Consider the following 6,878-nt stretch of genomic DNA (forward strand, 5'->3'; position numbering starts at 1 on the left):
TCTTCACACTCCCACCAGCAACTGCTGAACATGGACATTTCCCCTGCAGCCTCACCAGCACAGTGAGTCATCAAGTGTCTGGATTTTACCAGTCTATATAGTTGGAAAATGGTATATCAGTTTTAATTTGCTTTTCTCTCATTATGAGGGAAGTTAAATATCTTTTCATTTGAGTCATACATATTCCCTTTTCCATGAACTATCTATTCAAAATCTTTTCTCCATTTCTTTCCTGATTAATTTTGTCCTTTCTTTATTGACTCTGTTAACTATTAATGAAATAGTGAGATGAGATATGATAATAGCTTGTAATGTGAGTTATGGATATTTTTTCCTAGGTTGTCATTTGTCTTTGGTTTTCCTGAAAGCCTTTTGGCATGGAGATTTTTGCTCTTGTTTCCTTTTATCTTTTAAACCTGCAAGATTTCGGGAATTCCCTGGTGGTCCAGTGATTAGGACTCAGTGCTTTCACTGCCGGGGCACGGGTTTGATCCCTGGTCGGGGAACTGAGATTCTGCAAGCCGTGCAGCGTGGCCAAAAAAAAAAAAGAGAGAGAGAGAGAAAAAAAACCTGCAAGATTTTGAAACTCAAGGTTTTCTCGGTGTGTGTGCATGTGTATGTATGTGTGTGGTTTTATTGTTCATATTTGAATTTTTGAACCATTCGGAATTTATCCCGATGTACAATATGAGGTAAGGATCCAAGTTTTCTTTTTTAGGTGGCTACCTGGCTGCCCCAACACCAGATACTAACTAGCCCATCTTTTCCCCAGTAACTTTCTTTCTAACTAGTTTTACATGTAATAATGCTAAAACCTCTCATTATACTTCATTTTCAGAGTGTTCTGGCTATTTTGGTTTATATCACTACATCAACCTCAAAGTCAGCTTACCTTATTTCAAAGTTCTTTATTAGAATCACATTATATTTAATAAATCGAAGATAACTGCCATCGCTAAGATATCCAAATTATTTTTCCACTTTTTAAAGGCTTCCTTTATATCCTTCAGAAGAGTATTAATGTTTGTCCTTAAATTAGTGTTCCTAAAGTAGGCCTTTTACAGGTCTAATCATTTATTCCTAGACATTTTATCTTTTATGTTTTTTCTATAGTAAATGAGGATTATCGCTGTTATATTTTCTAAAAGCTTGCCTATGTATTTGAAAATAATTCATTTCTGCATATTTATTTGATAGCCTGTTAACATACTGAATCCTCTTACTGTTTTACGGTAATTTTTCATTTGAATCTCCTGGATTGGGGGAAAAGGCATATGCAGATAGTGACAGTATTGCCTCTTTTATAATTTTTATACTTCTGACTTCTTTCTCTTTATTTATACATTAGACAGAAGGTACTTTATTGGTACCTTCTTTCTAATGTAAAATAATATGAATGATAGTGAAGCATCATTAACTTGTCCTAATTTTGTAGAAATTCTTCACGTATCCATCTCTCACTATTTGTACATGTGTGTGTTTTATCTAGAGTGGTTATAGAATTTTGTCAAAGGCCTTTTCATAATCCATGAAGGTGTTATTTTTATATCCACCACCATGAACCATGATTGCATTCTTCAAATGATCCTATTTACAAATGAGATATAATCCTTTTTTTTTTTTTTTGCCTCGCCAAGTGACTTGCAGGATCTTGGTTCCCCGACCAGGGATCGAACCTGGGCCCGGCAGTGAAAGCGCCAAGTCCTAACCACTGGACCGCCAGGGAATTCCCTTGGCCACTTCTTAGATCCCATTTCTATGAGACCTCCATGCACATGAACTAAATTTTGTTTCTTTTTCTCCTGTTAATCTGTCTTGTGTCAATTTTATTATTAGTCCAGCCACAAGACCTCAAGATGGGTCCAAGGGAAAATTTCCCCCTCCCTGACAGTTCCTTCATACGTTTCCAATCAAATCCACTCACACGACAGACCCCTTCACTTTGGTAGACTTGAGTGAAAACCTGGTGGGTCGCAGGGCTGGGGTCATCCCTTGAAGGACAAGCCTCCCCACCTGGCTGGTTCCTTTCAACTTCTCCCCTTCCCTCCTCTTCACCTTTCATCTCAGGAGCAAAATCAAGTCCTCGTCTTGTCTCTCAAAGCATTTTAAGGAGCCTCTTCTCTTGCTTGAACAATTTCAGCTGCAGTATCAGCACGTACAGTGGCTTCTTCCCCAGAGTTTAGCCAAACTCCCCAGGTCAGGGACACAGTCCTCTGTTACAGACACCATAGCTCTAAGTTCAGGGGTCCCCAGGCCACTCCCACGTCTGACCAGCAGACTACAAGTTTGAGGATTCCCAGTTCCCATGCAGTTTCAATAATTTGCTAAAAAAAAAAAGACTCACAGAACTCAAGAAAGCATTACAGTTATGATTACAATTTCATGATAGCAAAGGATACAAATCATAACCAGCTAAAGGGAAAGACGAGTAGGACCAAGTCTGGGAGAGTCCCAAACATATTACTGCCATCCTCAGGGATGCATCATCCTCCAGCACGTGCAGAGAATTTACCAACCAGGGACGCTCAGCGAGCCCTGAAGTTAGGCCGAAATCGCGAGGCTTAAACCCTCTAAGACTCTCACGGATGGCCCAAGGGGTTCCCCACACACACCAGTAACAAAGACACTCCTATTGTAATGGGGATGGGGCGGCCGTTACCGCGCGACAGTTACCGGGCAACCGTTGCCCTGTAACGACCAGGTCCCTCGCATAGCTGCCTCTGGCGCTACAGTTACCAGGCAACCGTTACCGGGAGACCGCTAATGCGGGACCGTTAGAGCGAGACCGCTAGCCTGGCCGGTTAGAGGGCCCCTTCTGCCCGTCAGGCGGTTGGTGGTTCTCTGGGGAAAAGTGAGGTAAGAGGCGGATCTCGGCCTTCTCCCGGGGGCCCTCCAGGCACTCTGGCCTTGGGCCAGCAGGTGAGCTGGGGGACTGGGGATAGGCTGGGGGCTGTGTCCTGCAGGGCTCCAGAGCCCTCGCCAAGGCCCCCCACTGGCCGGGCCCAGACCTTGGGGCTGCGGTGAACCTCGCCCCCATCCCCACCTCTGCGACCTAATGGCAGCGGCTGTCTGCGTGGGACGCAGTTTGCGGGACCTGGCCCCCGCCGTTTGGGCGGCCTGAGGAGCCTGAGGGCCGGCTGGGTCCTAGGCGTCTGGCTCCCTCAGTGATGACAGCTGTGCAGGGTCTGGGGACCTGGTCCTGAGGGCACTGCCAGCTGGGGTCTACCTCTTCAGCCGGGAGGATCCAGACTGGGTGCCGGACGAACGCTCCTGGGCAGGGTAACTGGCCCCCGCAGGGACCCCCTCCTCTTAGCCAGGACCTGGACCTCGGAGGGTGAAAGTTGAGCCTTGGGACCTTGCCCTTTCTTGTCAGAACTGAGAATAACATTTGTTGGGTGGAGATTTACGGGAACGTCATTACCTGACCGTGACCTGACCTCAAGAACAAAGGATCTGACACCAAGAAATTTACAACTAACCACGCCCCTCCCCCGCCATTGCTATAAAAGGGCTTTGCTGAAAGCTTTCAGGGAGTTTATAGGGTTTTTCAGGCATGAACCGCCCATCTCCTTGCATGGCCCTGCAATAAACCTTTCTCTGCTCCAAACTCAGACGTTTTAGTATTGTTTGGCCTCACTGTGCATCAGGCACACAGACTTGCATTCGGTAACACTATCGCTGGAAATTCCAAAGATTTATAGGTTACCTTCTGGGAATTAGGGACAAAGTCCAATCAAACTAACATGATGGTTCTTCCAAACCAATACTGGCCTCTCTTTACGAACCCTGGGGGAAATTAGTCTCTGTCCCCTAATATTGATGTTCTGGTTATCTCTTGCTGTGTAACTAACCACGCTAAAACTTAATGGCTTTAAGCAACAACCATTTTATCACTGCTCACTCTTCTGTAGGTTGACCGAAATCGGCTCAGCAGTTCTGCTCCACGTGATGGTGGCCAGGAGCTCAGCTGGGCTGGAATGTCCTGGACGGGTCACTCACATGCCTGTCATATTGGTGGGAAAAGGCTGGAAGGCTGGGCCTCTCCCTTTATGCAGTTTCAAACCCTCTTCCTCTCCACCTTGCTCTCCAACAGTGTAGCCAGATTTCTTATGTGGCCGCCTCAGGGCTTCCGAAAGTGCAAAGGTGGGAAGCTGCCGGGCCTTCAGTCTCAGGCCCAGAGCTAGCACACATCCGCCTCATTCTGTGGGTTACATAGGCCCCGCCCATTTCAGGGAGGAGAGGCAGTACCCAAGGAAGTGAATCCTGAGCACTGGTTTATGGGGAGCCACCTTTGGAAACCGGTCACCACAGATGATATAACCACCATCGCCATTGGTTGAGAGTTTATGGTGATCCAGGCACAGATCTTGGTGCTTTATTTATGGCATCTCACAGAATTCTCACCATGGCGTGAGGTAAAGAGTATTAGCATATCCATTTTATAGATGAGAAAACAAGCTTACTAGCTGTATCAGTCAGGGTTCTTCTGAGAAATAAAACCAATAGGAAAGCCATGTTCTAGGCACGTGGGCTTCTGTCTTTGTGTGTGTGTGTGTGTGTGTGTGTGTGTGTGTGTGTGTGATGTATATTGTATATGTATACATATATATTGTATATACAGAGAGAGAAAGAGATCTTAAGGAATTCGCTCACAGGATTGTGGAGGCTGGCAAGTGCAAAATCTGTAGGGCAGGCCAGCAGCCTGGAGATTTAGGTAAAGTTAATGTTGTGGTCCTGAATGTGACGGCTGGAAACTCAGGGAGAATATCTATGTTGCAATCTAGAGGAGAATTCCACTTTTCCAGGAAACTTTAGTTTTTGCTCTTACGGAACTAAGATCCCGCAAGATCTTTTTGGCTCTGCACGGCCAAAATAAAAAATTATATATATATATATATACCTTCAAGTGATTAGATGAGGCAAGTGTGCTTTATTTAGAGCCAACTGTTTATAAATCTTAATCACTTCTAGGAAATACCTTTACAGCAACATCTTAGACTAGTGTTTGACCAAACAGCTGGTCATCATAGTCTAGCCAAGTGGACACAGAATTTATCATCACACTTACCCAAGTTCACACAGCTAAGAAGCAGTAGAATTAGGGCTCAAACCCGGCTTTCTTGCCTCCAAAACTCATACTAATAATCAATTCATCAGTGATTGCCAAAATGGACCACCTTTAGGAATGAACTGGAGTGCTGACCAGAAAACTTTTTCCCAGGACTCCACTCTGACTCTAGAAGACACTTCTTGAGATGGCTACCCACTATGTCCTCCTTTCTCCAGGAATCTCACCCCACCCTCTTAATGCTATTTGACCTTTGTGACTTCACTTCCCCTCCAACTGTAGTTGATTTGATCAACGGTGGCACAACTAGGCTGAGCCAATGAGATACTCGAATACTGGAGCTGGACTGTCAAGGTTCAAATCCCTATTCCACTTCTTACCAGCAGTGAGCTCTAAGGTGAATTACTCTACTTCTCTGGATCAGTCTTTCATCTGTAAAATGGGGGTAATGTTAACAATATCGACAGTTACATTATGAAAAATTATCCAAAGCCTACAAGTAAGACAAGTGATGACTTCATGTCCTTTCTTTTTTTTTTTTTAGATTAATTTATTTTTGGCTGCATTGGGTCCTCGTTGCTGTGCGCGGGCTTTTCCCTAGCTGTGGTGAGCGGGGGCTACTCTTAGTTGCGGTGCTCAGACTTCTCACTGCGGTGGCTTCTCTTGTTGCGGAGCACAGGCTCTAGGTGCGCGGGCTTCAGTAGTTGTGATGCACGGGCTTAGTTGCTCCGCGGCATGTGGAGCCCCGACCAGGGCTCAAACCCATGTCCCCTGCATTGACAGGCAGATTCTTAACCACTGCATCACCAGGGAAGCCCTTCATTTTTTAATATTTTTAAAAATCATTAGGGAAGTCCCTGGTGGTCTAGTGGTTAGGACTCCAAGCTCTCACTGCCGAGGGCCCGAGTTTGATCCCTGGTCAGGGAACTAAAATCCCACAGGCCTGTCAGGCACAGACACCAAAAAAAAAAAAAGTTACATGTTAACAGTTTTATGAAAAATAACTGTTTCAGAAGAATGATGTCAGCAACATGGCAGATGAAAAACTCTGTCTCTTCAATCTACAACCGCTGAAACATCCACAACACAACAAAGGTACCTCTGTCCAACACACCAGGTGTCCAGAGAATTCACACATCTGAACAGCTACAGGGGGATGTACAGGGACACACAGAGCAGGCGGAACTGAGGGAACAGGGAGGTGGTTCCTGCAAACCCAGCTCTCCTGCCATGGCAGCTGAGGCCGCAGTCCCAGAGAGCGAGTAACAATAGCAGAGGAAGCGGCACACACGACTCTAACCTCCCAGCGGCAGCGGTGCCCACAGTCACCAGTAGCAGTGGAGCCTGAGATCCCATCCCTCCAGCTGCTGAGGCATCCACAGTTCTGACCCCTGGCCACCCACTCGCAGCGGTGCAGCCGGCAAACCTTACAATACTGGCAGAGGCGCCAGGTGCAACACCGCTCCCCCGCCACCATCGCCACCTTCGCTCTCCCCCAGGGGCGGAGTCTGCAAGGGGTGGGGATCCCGAATGTAAGAGAAGAGCACACCATCTCCGAGACCCAGGCGGAAACACCTGCTGGTGTTTCCAGGAGGAAACAAGGCACCAATGACCCCGGTGGCACAAGGAGCAATAAAGAGGGCTTGAAGCAACGATAAAGGCAGTGGAGTGTGGAAAATGCAGACTCTCAAACATAACCGGAGGCAGCGCAGGGAAGAGAAACCCAAACCTTGTGCTATATCACCACCTACTGGAAAACAGAAGAAACGCCTCAATTTTTTTTTTTTTTTTTTTTTTTTTTTTTTTTTTT

The sequence above is a fragment of the Neophocaena asiaeorientalis genome, unplaced genomic scaffold, assembly GCF_003031525.2.
Source record: "Neophocaena asiaeorientalis asiaeorientalis breed wild unplaced genomic scaffold, Neophocaena_asiaeorientalis_V1.1 scaffold629, whole genome shotgun sequence".
Taxonomy (NCBI): domain Eukaryota; kingdom Metazoa; phylum Chordata; class Mammalia; order Artiodactyla; family Phocoenidae; genus Neophocaena; species Neophocaena asiaeorientalis.